Source organism: Sorex araneus, chromosome 1 (assembly GCF_027595985.1).
Source record: "Sorex araneus isolate mSorAra2 chromosome 1, mSorAra2.pri, whole genome shotgun sequence".
Classification (NCBI taxonomy): domain Eukaryota; kingdom Metazoa; phylum Chordata; class Mammalia; order Eulipotyphla; family Soricidae; genus Sorex; species Sorex araneus.
The window spans coordinates 404,984,620-405,003,625 of record NC_073302.1 but is presented as its reverse complement, the minus strand read 5'-3'; the positions used below and the strand labels follow the sequence as shown (position 1 = coordinate 405,003,625).

Sequence of the window (19,006 nt, the reverse complement as noted above, 5' to 3'; positions counted from 1 at the left end):
ACCTTAGGGTCACACTGCAGTGCTCAGGGTAGACTGCTGGCTTAGTGCCAAGGTGTCATTCCCAGCGGTGCCCAGTACAGAAGACAGAGAGGGGGCAGGCGGGAGGCATGCAGTGGAGGCGGTGCAGCCAGGCCTCCCTCAAGACTTTTGAGCCATCCCCTCACTGCCCATGGTATATGACCTACGGCATGGCACATCCGTTTCCCCAACTCTGTACGCTGCAACACGATAATGTCTGCCCTGTCCGTTGTGTCTACGCAGGCTGCCACACAAGGTGCCAGAGCCTGCCTGGTTCAAACAACATTTTCATAGCTCACACTTCTGATGGCAGGAAGTCCGAGATGGGGGTGTCAGTGGGTTGCAGATGGCAGCCTTCTCCCTGTCCTGCCTTGCCAGAGAGAGAGAGAGAGCTCTGGTGTCTTCTTGTCAGGCCATGAATCCCAACCAGAGGTGCCCACCCTCACACCCTCCACCAAACTCAATTATCTCCCCCACCTGCCACATCCTAATAGCTTCAGCATAAAGGTGGGCAGCTGGTCCCTCCCTCCTGCTGTATGACCGTGCATAGCCTCCTCTTCCCACTTTTCCAAGAGAGAAAGTCTAAGAGTTCTCCCACGGGGGACTCCTGCTCCCTGTCTACACTCTCTCTGCCTGTCCCTGCTGCTCCGGCACCGACCTGACACCTTCCCCAAGTCCAGGGCTGCTGCCCCGGCCCAGATCTCAGTCTCACCTACAAAGCAAACCCTCCACCCTTGTTCCACCTGCAAGTGAAACCTGCTCAGCCTCTCCACCTGTCTCCTGCCCTTCTTCCCTGCCCCCACTTACCCGGCTCTTCTGAGCTGCCTACTGAGCTCACAAGGCACTCCGCTCCCCTGCTGGATGCTTTCCCTTCTGGGAAAACTGGAGTCTCTGACTCCTCCTCCATCAGGGCCCGACTCTGCGGCCATCCTGACGAAGCCTTGCCTGCCTTCTGCCCAAGTACCGCAGTGTGTTGTGTGCCTTTTTCTCTTAGGGCTCTGTGGCTGCCCGGGGCTCGAGACGGTCTCGCTCCTGTCTCTTTGTCCAGTGCCAGGCACAGTCAATACGGGATGCATGGCCGGAGAGATAGCGATGGAGGGATCAGAGAGTGAAGGTGGGCAGTGTGTGGGCTAGTGTCCCTCTTTCCTGTGCTGAATCTCCTCAGATGCCCACTGGCACAGGTGCCATCAGCTGCCAGGTTTCCAAGCCCAGGAAGGAGAGCTGATGGTATCCTACCTCATGGCACCTCGAGCACTGCCCAGTCTCCTCTCCTAGCTCTGTAACCCCGCTTGTGACAAAAGCCTTCTGCCCCGCCCCAACCCTGGCTCATTGCTCCCTCCCGTGGCTCTATCTGTCATCCCGCTCAGTCCTCACCGTGCTTTGTGCACTCCTGGTCTCTCATGGCGCAGCTTAACATTCAGTCAGCACCTCCTACAGTTGGGCCTGACCATTGTCCCCTGTCTGTGTTGTCTGAGCCCTGCCCTCGAGGACAGGGGCTTTGCTTTAGGCTCCCGTCCTCTCTCAGTCCCTGGACATTCATCGACGCAACTGCACAGGCCTTTGTCTGTCCGGAATCAGAGTCCTTCCCCGCTGACCTCCTTTCCCCCCAGGCGCTGCTGGCCTGCCCGTCCCAGCTGAGCAACACAGCCTCCTCGGCCTCAGAGCAGGGGGTGGCTTCACATTCCAGCACACGCACCCCCCCCACACACACACCCCACCTCCCCCCTTCAGTTCTGCGTCCTGGTCCTGAAACAGAGAGCCCGCTGCTGGCCCTCTCGGAGGTTCCATTTCCTTATCTTCGGAGACACGGGCAACATGGGCCCTGCAGGGCTGTCGTGTGGATTAAATGAAATCATCCGTGTAAAGCCCTTGGCACCGTGCCTGGCATCGCGTCTGTACTCCCGAGAAGCAGCGGCCGCGGGGATGGATGTTGTTCTTAGTAACATTATCAGTGAGCCTTACCCCGGCGGGAGGCGGCACCTAAGCCCCGAGCACACGTGTATGGAGGTGTCACGTCAGACCTTCCCCGATCATCGGAACAGGAGAGCCATGTCCTCCAGGAAGAGCTGGCAGGGACAGGGCAGGATGAGGGTGTGTCTGTGTCTGTGTCTGTGTTCTTTTGTAACCAGGTACCCCTCCTCCCTGTCCTGGGTGCTGCCCCTCCCCTCCAGGGGGAGGGTGTCTGCAGGACTTTCTGGAGGGAAGGTGACCTGGACAACCTGACCCAGCATCGAGGGCAGGAAAGATGACCACGTCCCCACCTGACCCCCGCCCTCATCCCCCGTTGTCCAGTCTCAGGGGTAAGGTGCCACCAGGCCTCTTGGCTGAGGGCTGTTCTTTCTCTGCCTCAGCCCACGGGACTCGTGGCCCTTGAGGGAGGGAGGGAGCGAGTAGAGCTGAAGCCTCAGCAAGGGCGGCCCCATCTCCCTCCAGGCCTTCCCCTTGTGACTGGCTGATGGCTGCGCAGCTGGCTGCCGGTCAGGGTTCCACTCCCCTGCTCTGTGTTCGGGAGAAGCCCTTGCACACCTGGTCCTCGCCTCCCACCTGCCCGCTCCAGCCCATTCATTGCTACATATACCTAGAAGAGCAGAACCGGTTTGGGGGAGGGAGTCTTTGAGGCATCCAGATCACCGGCAGGCTGAGAACACTTGCCCGCCAAGGCAGAGACGCGCTCCCTAGAACCCCCAGAATCTACAGCTCACAGATCCCGAAGTTCTCTGTGCACAGTGATACGTGATGACCTGACCCCTAGGTCTCATTGCACCAGTGGAAATTGGGTTGCTCTTGGGACCCAGAGCCGACCCCCGCTTCAGCACTGGGCACTGGGTGCGAACCCCACACAGACAGAGCAGGGCAGTGGGATCAGCAATGGCACTGAAGCCAGGAAAGCAAATATCTGTCCCCTCCCAGCAGCCTGAGAGGGGAAAGCTGTGTGGCGTGGGGGAGGGGTGCCCCGGCTCTCGCACCCCGGAGTCTCAGACCGGTTGGAAAGCATCTCACTCTCTCTATCCCTCTCAGCCCTGGGCAGGCGACCTCCAGCCTGCAGGCAGGAGCAGAGGGAGGCAGCCGCTGCAGGGCAGCTCATGTTCCCAGAAAGGGGGGTTATTTTTCCTGGTAAGAAGCAGCTTGATGGCATTGTGCAAAAGAAAAATAAAAAAGCTCCCACCCCCTCATGCAGGTCTTAAGTAAATAAAAGGCCCCAGGTAGATTTTTCACAGTGTGTTGGTCCAGCGCATAGTACATCTCCCAGAGAATTGGATTGGATTCTTCCAGACTCACCTGACTATGTGCAGGGATGTAGGGGAGGGGCCTGGCGCCCCGGCCAGAGCTGCTGAAAACGGGCCGGCTTTGTGTCTCTTCCTGGCTGACTTTTCAGAAAGGCAGCTGGGATGGGGACAACAGCAAAGTTGGGGACCAGGCTGGAGCTTGGCTGGCTCCCCCTTCTAGGAAGGAGACATTCAAGCTGCCCTGGCCTGGCCTGGGCGTGGCACATGGCTCCCAGCAGGAATGAGGCCCGGGGGCAGTCCCTGGAGGGGCACAGGCTTGTTTTCCTAGTGAAGATGTGAGATCAGCCTCAACACATCGTGCCCTGACCCCATTTCTACTTGGAGACTGGCAGGGCTGTCCCCCCATGGTTAGGTCTCACTGTAGCACTGTCATCCCATTGTTCATCTATTTGCTCGAGCGGGCACCAGTAATGTCTCCATTGTGAGACTTGTTATTGGTTTTGGAGTATTGAATATGCCACGGGTAGCTTGTCAGGCTCTGCCGTGCGGGCGGGATACTCTCGGTAACTTGCCAGGCTCTCCGAGAGGGACAGAGGATCAAACCCGGGTCAGCCGCATGCAAGGCAAATGCCCTACCCGCTAGGTAGGACTCACTAGGGTTGGAATGTGGCCCCAGAGCCCCAAGGAAGTCAAGTCAGGAAGACTGAAATACCAGAACACTGTGAGCATCCTATGCTAGGCAGATTTTCCAAAAACAGACTTTCTGGGACCTCCGAGCACCCACGGACCTAACATGGACCATGTACTGCAGAATTTGGACCCCAGCACAGAGCCTTTCTGTGGAGGAAAACCAGGGCTGTCCCAGTAGACCAGTTCTTTGATCATGATAAGAGCCTGGTTTGCAGCTTTTGCCCATGACCAAAGTGGGAACATGGCCACGGAGGTGAATTTCAGACAACCCAGATGAGGTCCTCAACCCAGGTGGAGTGAAGGAGTGACATGCCTAATTGGCTGTCAGGATGGGGGATTCGCGGGTTCAGTTCATCACTGGACCACGTCTCTAACTCACAGGTCCAAGAGTTTACAAGCACAGATACTGAGAAGGGTACATAGGGCCAGGGTACCCCCTGTGGCACCTGACAGAATGTTCCTCTATGACTCACAGAATCTGCTCACCAGCCAGAGGTTCTGGATGAGTATATAAGGGACCAGATCCACACTCCTCCATGGAACCACCAGCTGATCCATGTTATTATTCATTGTCTGCAACATCCTCATCTGCCCTCCCCCAACCTGTGGCTTCTGTGGCTAAAATTCAAGGGCTGAGGGCCTTTAAGCATGTTTTCCGTCTCAGTGTCCCTGTCTTTGCTCCAGCAGACACAGATGATCGTCGTTTTCCTCCAGTTCTGCCATATTCCACACCCTCGTGGCTGCTGCTTGCGTCCGAGTGCCAGATGTCAGACATGCGTCACCCCTGTCTCATCCTGGAGCTGCCCTGTCCTATGCCATCCCCACTGTGCAGAGGAGGAACCTAAGACCCAGAGATTTTTTTTTGACCAGGAAGGTGATCCCAAGAGTTGAGAGTCAGGCAGTCTGGCACCAGAGCCTGTGTTCCCAGCATATACCCCGCCACCTCAGTGAAACTGGTCCTCTGAGGCTCTTTCGCTTCTGACTTGGCCAATAAAGGTGAAAGTTCGGTTTAATTTCATAGACATTTAAATAGTGCCAATAAAGTCCCGGTCCTCGCATAAATTATCTTTAAAGCCGCTTTATGGGGGAGGTCCGACTACTGTTTCCAGAAGAGGATAGATTGTTCCAGAGAGGATTTATTAGCAAGCCAGCGTGGCCCGGCCAGCTAGTGGCAAAGCAGGCAGTGGTTGCTAATTCCTGTATCCACAACTGCCCCAGCTAAGTCTCCTGGGCAGGGAGCTTTAGGACACCTCACTCGAGCATTTGAGCATATTTCTGGAAGTCTTCAATCTTGTATTTCTGGGTTTTTGGTGGTGGTGCCCGGGATTAAACCCAGAGTTTCACACATGTAAGGCAAGTGCTCTACCACAGAACCACACCACCAACCCTAGAAGTCTTTGTTTTATTTGTTTCATTTGTATCTCATATTGGTATGTCTCCTGCCCCGGCATCTGGCTGTCTTTACCAGGGCCCCTCAGAGGGGGACGGGTTTAGTTTTCCTCCCCGCCCTGAGCAGAGCCCTGGCAGCCAAAGACCTCCAGAACTAAGCCACAACCATGCTCAAGGCACCCCTCCACACGCTCGGGTGAGTCTCATGTGTGAAGGAACCAGCAGAGGAACCCAGGTGTGCGGGACCCGGGGCTGAGATCTCCAAGTCTGCTTGGATTGGGACTGGGCCTCCTCCACCCAGATCCCCCATTTTCCAGTAGGTAGGCAGTCACATGCCCCTAGTTCCCATGTAATCCCATCAACGACCAAGATCCAGAGACTATAAAACAAAGCTCCTGGAAGCACAAGGCCACATTGCGGCCACACAACCTTTTATTGTCTAGTTCTCCCTGTCAGAGAACCCGGCAAGCTACCGAGAGTATCCTGCACGCACAGCAGAGCCTGGCAAGCTCCCTGTGGCATATTTGATATGCCAAAAATAGTAGCGATGATGGGTTTCATTCCCCCTGGCCCTGAAAGAGCCTCCAATACAGCACCATTGGGAAGGATGCTAAAATCTCAGGGCTAAGATGAATGGAGATGTTACTGGAGCCCACTCAAGCAAATCGATGAACAACGGGATGACAGTGATACAGTGATTGGTTTAGCATCACACACAGTGCTTGGCCCTCTGCCCAGGGATCATGAGGTACCAGGGAGTGAACTTAGGTCTCCTGCATGAAAATCTCTTTGATCTAGTTATTTGAGCTATCTCCTCAGGCCTTGGAAGTCTTCATTGGGGGAGGATGGTTGAATTTTGAGGGAGAGGGGATGGTGATCAGAAGCTACTCTGGCATGTTCAGAAGCTACTCAAGGGACCATGTGGTGCCAGGGAGCAATCTCAGGCCTCCTGCATGCAAAGCATACTCTGGGCTGTCTTTGTTCTTAATGTCAGCTGCCTGGGTCCTAATATAGAGGGTTAGCGTGCACCTGTGGAGACAGGCACAACTGTGGAAACACCCGGTGGAGCGGACTAAGTGCAGGTATAGATGAAACTCACGTGCAGAGGCGGAGGAAAGGGCTAGTTGCCTCTGCAGAAACCAAAGATGACTTCCTGGAAGAGGCTAGAACCACACTGTTCTGGAAGACTGCATTGGACTTGGGCAGTGCGGAGGGAAAGAGGAAAAAGAAGGGCTGGGGTGTGGGGGCCATGTGGAAGGGAAACCCAGGGGCAAGGCCAAATCCCAGGGCCTCCAAGCCCCGCTCAGAGAAAAGCCCCAGAGTCCTTTCGTTTGTTTTTTTTTTTCTTTCTGGGGTCACACCCGATGGTTACTCCTGACTCTGCACTCAGGAATTACTCCTCACAGTGCTCAGGGTACCTTACGGGATGCCAGGGATCAAACCCAGGTTGACCGTGTGCCCAGGGTTCTTTTCTCCTAGTGCCCAGAACTCTCTTCAGGCTGGCTCAGTGACGAAAGACTCAGTGATTCTCCTCCCTCACCCCCTCAGTCTGATTCACCGTGGCTCTGAAACATGGAGAGTTTCTGTTATCCACATCTGTGCTGGGTTCTTCTTCCCAGCACAGTGCTCAGAGAAGCAGGCATATGAGTGGTCTCTTCCTTTTCTTTTCTTTTCTTTTCTTTTCTTTTCTTTTCTTTTCTTTTCTTTTCTTTTCTTTTCTTTTTTTGGTTTTTGGCCCACACATATCCATGCTCAGAGGTTACTCTTAACTCTGCACTCAGGAATTATTCCTGGTGGGCTTGGGGGACCATATGGGATGTGGGAATTGAACCTGGGTTGGCTGTGTGCAAGGCAAGCACACCGTCCCCCAACCCCACCCCCCAACCCCACCCCCCAACCCCACTACCCCACCCCACTACCCCACCCCACCCCCCGACTCGGACTTCAATTTCTTTTTATTTTTTTCTTTTTGGGTCACACCCGGCAATGCTCAGGGGTTACTCCTGGCTCTGCACTCAGGAATTACTCCTGGCGGTGCTTGGGGGACTATACGGGATGCCGGGGATCAAACCCAGGTTGGCCACGTACAAGGGAAACACCCTCCCCACCGTACTATCACTCCGGCCCCTAGCTTCAAGCTTTGTCCTTAGAGCCAAGATCTTGTGTGTCCTTCACAAGTTTTGCTGCAGCTGCCCAGCTAGAGGAGCACAGCCCCACCCCCCGCCCCCTACTCCATGAAGCACCCAGCTCTGAGGAGCTGCCTTGGGCTGTCTGTCTCGGCCTCCTGTGGGTGGGCCATCCCTATGGATCACGTGCTTTGGATGTGGTTCCAGGGACATGGAGTACTGCTCTCGCTGCCCGCTGCCATGCCAAGTAGACGCTTCTCACAGCAGAGCCAAGTGGCACAAGTACCCCAAGCTCTGGTGGCAACACTTAAGGCTCATTGACATCGTGTAGGGACCCTGGGAAATCCAGCCTCAGCAGGACCCACTGAAAGCAATCTGCTGTCGCTTTGCCAGCACCGGGAAAAGCCCTTGACAGGACCACAGGACCCGGCTCTCTCGGCTGAGCATTTCTGTGAGGAATCAGCTGCCATTGATTCCTAACCAGCTGCGAGGCCCATTGGCACCACCGGGCACCAGCCACCACTGCAAGCACGCGCCGGCTCTTCACCCCACAGTTGGCTGGCACAGCGTCGATGGGGGAGTCCAGCACTTGCTAGAGTGGGCACTGGGGATTATGTGCCTCCCCTCCCCCAGTCCCTGGGGGCTCCCCCTTGCAAGGCTTACCAAACCATGAAGTGCAAAGCTTGTGCTTGGCCCACGGAGCTGCCCCCCACCCCCACCCCCTAAGTCCTCTTGAGGAGAAGCTACCCGGACATCTTTTCCTATGACTGTAAAACTGGGGAGATCCCAGCCAGCCTTAGGATGTCCTATTTTTATCCCTCCCATGAAGGGGAGAGATAAGATTTGAGTACTGATGCTGGAGCAATAGCACATTGGGTAGGGCATTTGTTTTGCATGCAGCTGACCCAGGTTAGAGTCCCAGCATCCCATATGGTCCCGCAAGCACTGCCAGGGGTAATTCCTGAGTGCGGAGCCAGGAGTAACCCCTGAGCGTCGCCAGGTGTGACCCAACAAGCAAAAGGAAAAAAAAATATTTGAGTACTGGGTCTCCCGGTTTGATCCCTGGCACTACAGGGTCCCCTAAACAACTATAGGACAGTACCTCCCCCTTTGAATACTGAGTAGGCACTACCCCCCTACCCACAATTCCACAAGTGGTGGTCCAAAACAGAAAAACAAGGAAGAACCCACAGGGCCAGGGAATGTGGCTCTGGTAGAGAACCTGCCTTGCAGGGCCAGAGGTTCCAGCTCTGTCCCCAGAAGCTGTCCTGTGCTGTCATAGGTGTTCCTGGCACCCGAACACTGTGCATTGTTGGGGCGAGCCCTGCAGCTAAGGGGCAGAGCCCCAGCACTCAGGAATGAAGGGGAGAAAGGGGGGACGCAAAATGAACAGTCAGGCATGTGAGCTGCCATTTACTTCATCCCGTGGATGTCACTTCCCCTTGGGCCCTCCTTTTTTTCCCCAGCACTTTCCCAGTGGATCAGTCATCGTGGACCAAGAGCCAGGAAGGACACGGAGGGGGCCAGTGGCCGTGCTGCCACAAAGGGAGCCAGCCCTGGCGTGCAGGGACTGTCCTCTGAGCCTGTGCCAAGGGAGATGCTCTCACTCACTTTCCCCTTGGCCCGCTTGAGTGTCCAGCCGCTGTTTTCTGCCGCTCGTTTCTGAAGGGGGTCCTTGGCAGTACATGGCCCTGTACGTAGGCTCAGAGGGGGTCATCGCCCCCTCCTCTCCCATTTTCATGCCAAATGGCAGGGTCAGGATTGACGCTGGAGGCTGCCTGGCATCCAGCCTCTCATTTTATCTCATGATTTGTTTTGGGAACTATATTTTAGGGCACCTCGCAGGGCTCTCACTCCCTGCCTGGCGCAGTTGCTCTGGGTCTGAGGGGAAGCCAAGGAGAGACTTGGGAGAGGGGCTACCTGAGGCTGTGCCTCATAGCAGGCAGGTGGAAGGAGGGAGGGTCCACATAGCTTCTGTCACCTCACGCTCAGGCCCTTATGAGGAGGGGCCTGCCGGCTGTCTCCTGTGAATGCCATGCCACTTGGGCGGGGCTGAGTTTTGGCATGAGGAGGGGATCGTCCAGGTCACATTAAGGAGATTTCCCACCTGCTCCCTTACTCCCCAGCACCCACCTGGTGCCTTCCTGCCCCCCACTGCAGCTGGAAGGGGGCCTTGGTAGTGCTTGTCTGTGAAAGAATGGGGGTGCCCCCACCTTTATCCCCCCTCCCCCCACACACACATGCTGTATCTGCATGGGCATTCCGTGGCACTGTCTTCCAAAAGCGCCTACTTCCAGATTTCACTGTCATGGACAGCTGGACAGCAGCCAGCTCTGGGCTCTCAGAGAGCCGAAAGTTGGGGAAGTGACCACATCTTCCGCCCTCTCGGGGGGCACAGGGAGCCTCAGGCCTGAGGTTCCCGCCGCTTCTAAGATTTGTCTCCTGTCTGAAGGGAAGGCGCTGGAAGATAAATGGCATCTCTCTGTCGGGGTGAAGGAGAAACTTTCTTCCCCCTTTATCTCCCCCTCTAGCTTTCCATCTGACATCAGTGATTAAAATGCAGCTGAAAACTCCACTCGCAGAGAAAAGACGAATTAATAAAAAGCGCATAATGAGCTGATTAAGATGAATGGGGGAAGGCAGACTCCCGAGGGTCCCCGGGGCGGAGGTCCTCATGCAGGGGTGCACGCCTCTCTCTGGCAGGTGCCTTTTCCCATTGGCCAGGAGGTCATCCCCTCACTCACCCCCCTCACCCCCGCCCTGGCCGTGTCCTTGAGTCGCCACCACGGTTCTTGCCAGCACCCTGCCGGAAAGTGGCAGGTAAGTGGACGCCTGCACAGCAAAGCCACCGGCCGCCACCTCAGCTCTTTGTTCTCCAAGGAAGCCCGGGGTCTCCGGCTCTCCTGTCCCCTCCCACGATGGCCACCCCTCAGGTCCTGCCCAGTCACTCCCCCACGGGCCTCCATTTCAGGCCAGGCGTGCCTTCTGTCCTTCCCTAGAAATGCTTCGGTAGATGCAAAGGACATAAATATCATCACTTTTTAAAAAATGACAGTATTCTTTTCCTGTGAGTCGGCGAGCAAGGAAAGCATACACTTTGAATCTATGAAATTATCCATGTGCCGGTGTCTCTGCCGGCGGGCTTCCCTAGACAGTGGTCGGATTTCTATAGCAACTGCGAGAGTTTCAGAACCCTGAAAGGGTATTTTGGGAGTTGGGGGTGGGGAGATCAGGCCCGTTTTCTGCGGCTTTATTTATTTATTATTTTTAATTTGTTTTTGTTTTCTTTGAGGCCTGCACCTGGCTCTGCTCAGGATTTACTCCTGGCTTCTGTGGTCAGGGATCATTCCTGGTGGGGCTCAGGGGACCGTGTAGGGTGCTGGAGATCGAACCTGCTTCAGCCATGTGCAAAGCAAGTGCACCTACCCACTGTCTTAGCTCTCTGTTTTGATTTACCTATTTATTTATTTTCGGGGAACTAAAATTCATAGTTGTGTGTCATGGCTGTCTACACAGCCTGTCCTCCTGGGGGATTTCTGGAGCAAGGAGAAGTATCACCAATGGCAGACAGACAAGCTGTTTCATGGCCTTCAAAGAGAGGCCACCTCTTGTGGCTTCTTGGTGCAGCGGTTCACCAGGCATCACAGAGAAGGGAGGGAGGGAGGGAGGGAGGGAGGGAGGGAGGGAGGGAGGGAGGGAGGGAGGGAGGGAGGGAGGGAGGGAGGGAGGGAGAGAGGGAGGGAGGGAGGGAAGAGGGAGAAGGGCTGGCCCCCTCTTAAATCCTTTTCTCTTTGGAGATCTCACTGGTTGTTGCTTCGTAATGTCAGAGTCTCATGCTTTCGGAAAGTGTCCAGGGGCAAATTTGAACGCACACAGCCTCTAGTCTGATCCTGAATCCACAAAACCAGCTGTCTTTCCATCTTAGAAACAAGTCCTGTACAAATAGTGAATTGGAGATGTCACTCTGCCTTTCCTTAACTGCAGCCGTTTCTGAAAAATGAATACTGGCTATAAACTCAAGTTTGCACACACGCATGATTCTGCCTGTCAAAAGCCTTTCCCTGAGAAAGCTGTTTGTCTCGAATGAAATGCTGCTCCCGTTCTGCCAGGATCTTTTCCTGTATTGACTGGGGAAACAGTTGACCCACTACACTGGGAAATTCGAGTTATCCTGCTCTCATAGAATCCATTCTGTTGTCCTAAACTTTGTCTCCTTGCGTCTCAGCTCCAAGGAGAAGCTTGCCCCCTCCCACCCTCCTACCATCTGGAAGAGGAGAAGTGGGTGTGTCCAGGGGGCGGGGGAGGCCATGCAAGCCAGACAAAAGTCTGGAGGAACCTCAAGTGCTGTCAGGGAACAGGCGCGTGCGTCTGGCAGACAAAATTGACAACATGAATGCCATTGACAATTGACGCTGCCGCAAATGAGAATTTTACGGGAAGAGTGAAGAAAAAGAAGTGAGCTGCTGCCTGCCAGGCCAGGAGCGCTGGGAACAGCCTGTGTGATAAATTTACACACGGCATTTGCTTAGTATTATGAACCTAATCAGCTAATAATCCCCACGTTTATTTACTTAAGTAAACATGGAGAGGACAGATGTTGGAAAGAACCCCAGCGACTGCACTCCCCCCTGCCCTCACAGCCCCTCCCCCTGGCTTTCTGCTCTTCTCACAACAGACTGGACCATTTTACGTGCATGTCTCATGCAGCAAGCGAGACAGAGCCCCAGTGAATGCCTCTGCTGTGCATAAGTTCTTGGGCTAATTATCAGTACTGCACCATCATTTTCTATTAATCCGTGATTTTCTCCCAAGTTTCACAAAGGTCTCTCTGTCTCCTAAGGTGGCAGGTGATCATTTTCTCCAGAGCAGGCGCTAGGCAGTGGCCCGCTGGAGATGTTTTAACAACCAGCTCTCCAGCGAAGAAGCCTGGTTTGTGGGGAGTGCTGATTCCCGGCTGACTCAAGCTACCGATCTGTCTCACAGAACTCGGCGTCAGGAAGAAAGACAGTCAGCTCTTATGAACTGGTGCTGTGGGCTCCAGAGTCTGACTGGCACTAGTGATTCAGTTTATGACCTCAGATCCCCCGTACCCCCGTCTCTGCTGAGGACCAGCTCAGATCCCTCAAAACCTCACTTCACAAAACCTTGACTCTTGGGCTCCACTCCAACTCTGACTCACTGGATTACCTGGCAACGTGTTTGTCAGACTTTGAGTTGTTATCTGCTCAAGGGTCCTGACGTTGATTTAGAGATCTCAGTATTTTGTTGTTTGGCTCCCTCACCACTGTACTATTTCTCAGTCCCTTAATGAGTATTTTTTAATTAAATAGAGCCAAACTAAAATGAGTACCAAAAAAATGACTACAACCGATAATATTAGAATGTAGACACATGTTTCACTGATAGGTGCTATATGAATGGCTAGGTGGATGGACAGATAGACACAGGTGTCTACTAAGTTAGAGTCCAAAACACAAATACTTCCAAGCAAGCGTACCTCTGTTTCTCTGAAATGAAGCAAGTACCATAGTTGGAAGCCTGTCTCATTCATGAGCTGGGGGAGAAGGCAGCAGGAATAGAGAAGGGATCACTAAGTCATTGATGGTTGGACAGATCATTTGGGATGGGAAGTAGATAAAGGACGGGACGGGGGAGGGGATACTGGGGACATTGGTGGTAGAAAATGTGCACTGGTGGAGGGATGAGTGTTCGATCATTGTATGACTGAAACTCAAACATGAAAGCTTTGTAGCAGTATCTCACAGTGATTCAATTTTAAAGAGGGAGAGAGGGAGAGAGGGAGGGAGGGAGAGAGGGAGGGAAGGAAGGAAGGAAGGAAGGAAGGAAGGAAGGAAGGAAGGAAGGAAGGAAGGAAGGAAGGAAGGAAGGAAGGAAGGAAGGAAGGAAGGAAGGAAGGAAGGAAGGAAGGAAGGAAGGAAGGAAGGAAGGAAGGAAGGAAGGAAGGAAGGAAGGAAGGAAGGAAGGAAGGAAGGAAGGAAGGACATGGTGCTTGTTCTCCCCTGTGACCAAAGCTGGTAGATGATAAAGGTCACTCCAGAATGATGCCAAAGTAATGCCAGCACTTATCTGATGCATGGTTGATCCATTTGCAGGCTCTTTGGAGCAAAACACAGCTTTGGCTTTGCGTAGGAGGTGGTTGAACATTGTCTTCGAAATTGAGCAAGGCCCCACCTTCTTCCTGCACCTGTTTTTCCAGAATTCATATCTGCACATGTGCATAAGTGGATCCAGCCCCTCACCCATCCCAGGAATCCTGCTGTGGATGGTCCTGAGGGATAGTCAAAGAATGTACTGGCTGGAGTGAGGCCTCTCCGGAGGTTGCTGAAAGGGGAGGTGACTTGATTAAAGCTTTCTCCACATGCTCTTGCTCATCCCCCTCCCCGAGTGGGCACCAGTTTCCCCATTTCACAGAAAAGGTAACTGACTTTCAGAAAGATGGAGCCCTTCCCTGAGGTCGACAGCTTTAAGCTCTGAATCTTTCCTTTGACCCCTGTTCTGCATGCATTCCAGTGGCTCCCCTCAAGCCTTAGGACAGCTCATTAATTGGGGCAGCCTGGTGGCTCTCCCAAATGAATTTCCTTGTCTTTGAAGTGTCTCATGTCGAGGGGAGAGCCTTTGGCTGAGGAAGGAGCACTGGTTTTAGAGGGAGTATCCTAGAATCTCATTGCTGTTTATCAGCCATTGCTGCCAGATCTCAAGCAATATTGAGGTGTGGGTGCGAGGGGCCTCCCAGCAGGCCTGATGGTCACACTGCTCAGTCAGTTCTAAGTGCAGCTGGAAGAGAGTAATGCAGTGTCAGGGATCAAACTCAGGGCCTCACTCCAGCCCTTTCCACTGTCACCCTAGCCTGAATTTTTTTTTTTAATTTTTTGGGTCACACCCAGCAATGCTCAGGGGTTACTCCTGGCTCTGAGTTCAGGAATTGCTCCTGGCGGTCTCGGGGGACCAAATGGAATGCTGGGAATCGATCCCGGGTCAGCCGCGTGCAAGGCAAACGCCCTATCTACTGTACGATGGCTCCAGCCCCTGAAAATTATTTTTTTATACTCTTTTTTTCCTTTCTTGAATGTAGGACAGTAACAACTGTAGAGATTAACTATGAGATTAATTTAGAAAATATTAACAAAAGACAACACCTAGAAAGATATCTCTCTCTATAAATATATATTAATATTTACCAACGAGGATGGTGCTGAACGTAGCCCAGGTGACCAGGCTCTGACTGACCTGGCCTTTAACTTGGTGGTGCAGAAAGGTGAAGAGGTGTGTGTTGGGTGCAGTAGGGGGAACTCTACAGATTTCTGGAGGAATACAGGAGAGATTATTCCCAAAGCAGATGTGACAGGGCTGACTTTCTCCTCCTTGGTCCATCTTTACTCTTTATCCTGCTCCCCATCACCCCTCAGAGGAGACCCTCAGGTCCTCCAGCTGAGACATTATTGTGCAGTGAACAATCCCTGTCACTTCCCACTCCCAGGCTGGTAAGTGTCTGGCCACCAGCTCCAAAAGATCAGCCCCGGTTGTAGTGTTTGCCCGGCTCTGTGGTATAAATACATTCACTGTGGCTGATTCCAAGCTCCTTCCGTGACATCATGGAAGGTTGTTGGGAAAAGACACAACACAGTTGGGCTCTTGCAAGCTGGTACAAAACCCACCAGTGCTTTTACTTTTTTTTTTCCAAAATAAATTGAGGTATTATGATTTATAGTAGGGTTCATGTGGTTTTGTGAGGCATGGTATGGTGAGGCCTATGTTGCTCTCTTCTGGGAGCTTTATTTCTGAGTCTCTGGATCATGGCTATTGATGAGATTATATGGCCTTAGGGGTAGTTTGTGGGTGTGACTGCCAAGTCACTGGTAAACTTGGGAGATGGGGGGGAGGAGGCCCATTCCCACTCCCAGCAAGCTTGGAGATTTTAGTCACGAGTCCCGCCAGATTGTTTTTGTTTTTCTGACTTAGGGGTTGGGGAGACAGCACAAAGGGATGCTGCACAGGCCTTGTAGGCAGGAGGCCCATAGTCCTACCTCTGGTACCACACGGCCTCCCTGCTTTCCCAGTCCAAGGATTAGGAAGGGTGACTAGGCCCCTCCGATCACTGGGGAGACTCTGTTAAAATATTTTTCCCTGGCTTTTTTTTAAGTTTTCAAATATCTCTCACAGAATATGAATCTTCAGAAATGCGATCTGTGTTACAGACATAACATGTGAAGAAGAAGTAGGACACGTGTGCTATTCGCAGGGTGGCCTCTCTGGGGCACTGGGCGGGTCTGGCTGGGCTCAGACTCCCTCACAGCAACCTTCCCTCAGTCTCTTCCACAGCCGCCTCCCAGGCACTGACAAATCCCCTCCCCTTGTACCAAGTCTCGGTCAGAATGGAAGTCACAGATGCAGGTCTCAGGAGGGGAAGGGACAGCTGCACCAGGTCGCCAACACATTAAACGTTCTGTGTCCCCGTACCTGCTGCTCCCTGCACCCACGGGGACTCAGCCCCAAACCCTGAGACTCGGTCTCTGGCCTGGGGTTGGGGACGGGGGAGCGCCAGGCCCCAGGTAGGGCATCTGTGGGGGCTACATGTCAGGCCAAGTGTGGCTCCAGCGGTGCCTCTGTGGGAGCATTTATCGGGTTATGAGCAAACCACCCACCGGCCATGAGGAGCTCACTCAGGGGCCTCATACTTCCCCTGTGGACCGATCTGTGTTGGATGGTTTTTGTTCAAGACCCAGGCCGAGTCCAGAAGACTCAGCTGATGGGCTTGAGCAGGTGGATTGAGGAAGCCAAGGTGGTCTGTAGCAGAGGGCACGGGCTCCGAAATGTCTCTGTCAAGTCCTCTGACAAGCCCTTCCGCAACGGATGGGCCAGCTCTGTCGCCACCACAGTGATGTTGGAGCCCGCCAGCATCATCACTATCAGGCCAGCCACCTGCAGCCCCCTCCCCCCCTACTCTCTGCCTCCAGCTAGCGGCATGCCCCCATGTGACCACAGCTTCCTTGCAACAGATCTTTCCCAGGGCGTGGTGACTGCTTTATTGAGATGTCATTCATATAGTGACCGATTGGCCCTGATTTACAGGGCATAGTTCAGAGGTGTATAGGAACCTCAGCAAGTTGGGAATCACTGTCAAACTTAGAATATCTTCCTTGCCTCTATACCATCTAGCTATTCTTTCCTCAGTACCGTCCAGCCTACCCCCTCCTTCCCAATACAAGCACTGAGTCTCCTTTTTTGTTTTTGTTTGGGGCCATACCCAGCAGTGTTCAAGACCTACTTCTGGCTCTGTGCTCAAGGATCACTCCTGATAATGCTTGAGGGCCCATTATGTGGTGCAAGGGATTAAACCCAAGTTGGTCACATGCATGGCAAGTGCCCTACTCACCATACTATCTCTCTGGCCCCTTTTTGCCTATTGGTGAATCTCTCAATCTATTAATTTGTTTTGTTTTGGAGGTCACATCTAGCTTGGTGTTCAGGAGATTTTAAGGTGTCAGGGTTCAAACTCCAGACCTCCGATGCAAGGCGATGGGGTCTTCCACAGAGCCTGGATTCCCAGCCTGGATATCTCACCTCCATGGAGATAGATACATCCAGGCATCCTGTGTCTTGTTCCTTATATCTGGCATCATGATCATCAGTATGGTTTCTCGAATCAGTGTTTCTTTCCTCTTTGTGAGTGAACAGTATTCCATAGTCTGGGTCACACCATGTTGTGTTTTTTCTGCTTGGCAGTTGATGGTTATCTGACTTGCTTCTGTTTTCTTGGCCATTCTGCATAATATTACTTTGAGCATGCATGGGCCAGGTTTTATATTGACGCATCTGTTCGTCAGTCTCATCTGTACACAGCTAGACTTTGAACAGTATAGAGGGAGTGCAGGAGTTGGAGCAGGGGTTAGGCTACCTGACCCCAGTTTGATTCCTGGCACTACATGGCCTTCTGACTCTCACCCACTGTAGACGGGTAGTCCCCCAAGCATTGCTGGGTGTAGTCCGGGTGGTACCCAGCATGATAGGACCTGACCAGCACCAAGTTCTCAGTTTCTAGCACTGATCTGCCAGCCCAGTTGGCAAAAACCCACCAGAAGTAGCCCTAAGACTCCCTGAGCACCACTCAGGAGACCCACCGCCCCCAAAAAGAAACAGGGACTGTTTATATATATAATATATATGTATATGATTATATACGTCTTTGTTTCAATGCCTTCAAAAACACCCCACCGTTCTTAAAACCAGGTTAAAATTCTTCCCTTGTTAGACAAGGCTTGGCCTCTCCCCATGTTCTTCTGTTCCTGCCAAGTGGTTCTTCTGAAACACAGCCTCCTTCCTTGGCGGATCTGGAATTTTCCTCTCCCTCCCCCAGCCCACTCACCTTGCCATTCCTGCTGAAAGGCATCCTCCTCACAGAAGCTCCTTCTCTCCTCCGAAGCCCACCTGCCACAGGTTCTCCTGGAGCCTACCCCCCCACCCCACCCCCACCTCAGCACTCACATACCACTGGGAAAACTAGAAGATCCTTTGGGGGGGGGCGGGATTTCTTTTGTATTTTTGGAGTCCCACACGGCAATGCTCAGGGGTTCCTCCTGGCTCTGCACTCAGGAATTACCCCTGGCGGTGCCCGGAGGACCATATGGGATGCCAGGGATCAAACCTGGGTCAGCCGCTTGCAAGACAAACACCCTACCCGCTGTGCTATTGCTCCAGCCTCAAAGAAGCCCTGTTCCTGTTCCCTAGTTATTCTAAGACACCTCAAGGCCGATGGGCACGCTTCAGCACTGGTTAAACAGCCACCCAATGACAACTAGATGTCACTGTCACTGTCACTGTCATCCCATTGCTCATCGATTTGTTTGAGCGGGCACCAGTAATGTCTCTCATTGAGAGACTTATTGTTACTGTTTTTGGCACATCCAATATGCACGGGTAGCTTGCCAGGCTCTGCCACTCGGGCTCGATACTCTCGGTAGCTTGCCAGGCTAGATGATGACTACAAATTCTCCACTATTAGGTCATATGTCTACATTAGACTTTCTCCACCTTTTTCTCCCCTTGGCCCCTTTCTGGCCTCGCTTCCTTCCTGTGCTCTCTCACGGTACCCATCCCACTGCTGACTCCCTAGTCTTGTGTTGTGCCCCCGCCACTGACTTTCACCATGGCCCATTAGAATATCACAGGTCCCCACAGTTGAAAAACTGCTGGTCTAGATGACTGCTTTTGCTTTGGCGTCTTCCTCAGGGAATATTCCCACAATTGCTGAGGCCAGGAAGATCCCCACGTTCTCTCCCACTTGCCCCCCTCTTCCCTCCCCTCACACCTGAGAGATAGCTGCTTAGTTCGGAATGGGTCTGGGGGAGGTCTCTCATCCTAAGATACCCTCCAGCCTCGCTCTCTGAGGGCCCTGGGCTCAGACTGCCCCTCAGGGCAGGGACGGTCCTTAGAGTCCACTGCTCGACTGCCAACCTGCGTGGCAGTGGGAGCGGCCCGTTTTCCGGTGTTGTGAAGCGGGATGCGCTGAGGAGGTTGCTTCTCTGACCTGGGGGCTGC

At 53.3% G+C, this 19,006-nt stretch overlaps 1 protein-coding gene across 5 annotated transcripts in view; it reads left to right on the top strand.

The window, feature by feature from the left end:
* The window catches only part of ATXN7L1 (ataxin 7 like 1), a 273,063-nt gene that overhangs the window by 79,510 nt on the left and 174,547 nt on the right, over positions 1 to 19,006 (top strand). The gene's annotated exons all lie outside the window — the stretch shown is intronic.